This window comes from Triticum urartu, chromosome 3 (genome assembly GCF_003073215.2).
Source record: "Triticum urartu cultivar G1812 chromosome 3, Tu2.1, whole genome shotgun sequence".
NCBI classification, from domain to species: Eukaryota; Viridiplantae; Streptophyta; class Magnoliopsida; order Poales; family Poaceae; genus Triticum; species Triticum urartu.
Genome location: NC_053024.1, coordinates 4,815,979 through 4,817,775, shown reverse-complemented (window position 1 = coordinate 4,817,775; position 1,797 = coordinate 4,815,979). Strand labels below are relative to the sequence as shown.

The following is a 1,797-nucleotide window of genomic DNA, read 5'->3' as shown; positions in this document are numbered from 1 at the left end:
CTGAACATATTTTGATTTCTTGAAAAACAAAAAGCAGGATCAGATACGTTGGATCAGTAGAAAGAAGATCAGCCGCCAAGAAGATTCACAGAAGAAGTCACTGGCTTGCGAGTCACCCATCTGCATTGGCGAGAAAAACAAAATTATTGAAGAGACTTGCGAGTTGGAGCACCAATAAGAAACCCAGTGCGAATGCTCGCTCTTGAACAACAACTATGAGAAGAAGAAAAAACCTCGCACGTGATACAAACGTTTAAAAAAGTTTGGGAGAATAGCACAAACTACAACCGAAAGGCAGCACCTGCGCCAAAGATAAGCATCCTACCAAACTACTCCTAGGAAGACCAGCAGCCATCACCTTCCAGTAACCGCTGGGGGCGCCAAATGAACGTCATGGCAGGAGTCGCCACATCACCTGTGGTTCCTCGGTGTCTTACCCCGCGGCGCCGGAGGCGTCCGTCCTACTTGGTTTCCTCCAAACCCCTGACCAACAGGGTTTCCTTCTCCCCCTAGTGTTGCCCCACTACCCCCATGATCAAATTGGTTTCCTCCTCCCCTTGTCCCTGCTCCAGCGCTTTGACCAAAGTCGCCAAATGCACGCCCTGATGCCATCGCAACAAATTATATGTCAAAATGGGCATCCACCTCCAAAATATGAGAACTAGAACTGACTCTTCATGTCGTTTGCATACCTTTGCAAACAGCAGAGCATGGGAATGGCAGCAGGGAGCAGCACCACACGATCACCAGGAGGATTGCCACGGCGCGTGCGAGCGAGGACGGAGAAGAAGAAGACCGCTTCATGGTCGATCAGACTACCTTGTCCTGCTTTCCCAGTTTCAGTTCTGAAGAAATGATTCGATGTCTCTTTGTGATTGTGGCTGGGTCACTCCACTCCTCCTAGTTAAGTACTCTAACTGTAACGACAAGTGTGTCAAGTCAACAGATTCTCTGAACGTCTTGATTAACGTAATTAATTTAATCACGATTAGTCGATGCTGCCATTGAAGAAGTGAATCTAATAGCTGCCCGGAGACCCCAAGTCAAGACCTCAAAGTCGTCTCTGCCGACACTCAATGGCAGTTGCAGGCTTGAACCAACCAGTCAAGCAAAACTGCTGGCAAGTGCAAGTAAAATAGAATTCGAGGCATGCATGGCCACCAAAACGTACGTGGTACAGTGAATGAAAATATTTACTGCCACTACTGCTACCACTCCGCCTCCACTACAAGCTTTTTTTTGCCCGAATACGCAAAGTTTGCGTATTCATTGATAGATGAATAATAGCATGAGTACATAAGAGGGTACAAGACATGTCACAAACGCATACAGAGGCGTGAACATGGTGCCCAACATACAGAGACATGAGGAACTCGACCCAAGCAAAGAAAAACACAGCTAAACTCGCCGACCAGAGAAACAATCCGACCAACAACAAGACAACCGACATCTCCGAAGTCAGCACCAAGGACGCCGCGAGCAAACAAGACAACGCCTTCAAGAAGGAGAACACCAAGACACCGCCGCCGCTGTCCGATCTGGAAAACCGGATCTAGGGTTTCCCCTGAAGCTCGAAGAAGGGCACAAATCATGGCCATGACAGCGCCTTCAAGAAGGGAACGACACCAACAAGTATCGCCGCTGCCAGCACAGAATGCAGGATTTTGCCCTGGCCAAATTCTAAGCAATCCCAAACCATCGGAGCACGAGTCGGAGAAGAGGAAGTCAAGTATAGGCCGGAATTGCGACTGCAGGAAGGGGAGCCACGCCTGACGCCGAAGGAGGCACTGGGCGCCA

The 1,797-nt window shown here is 49.2% G+C and overlaps 1 long non-coding RNA gene across 1 annotated transcript; it reads right to left on the bottom strand.

The window, feature by feature from the left end:
* Positions 1–220: 220 nt before the first annotated feature.
* On the bottom strand, positions 221–938 carry LOC125547505. Its single transcript, XR_007300687.1, has 2 exons — positions 693–938; positions 221–602 (listed from the first exon to the last, which is right to left on the bottom strand). It is a non-coding gene; the product is annotated as an uncharacterized LOC125547505 (long non-coding RNA).
* Between the last annotated feature and the right edge of the window lie 859 nt (positions 939–1,797).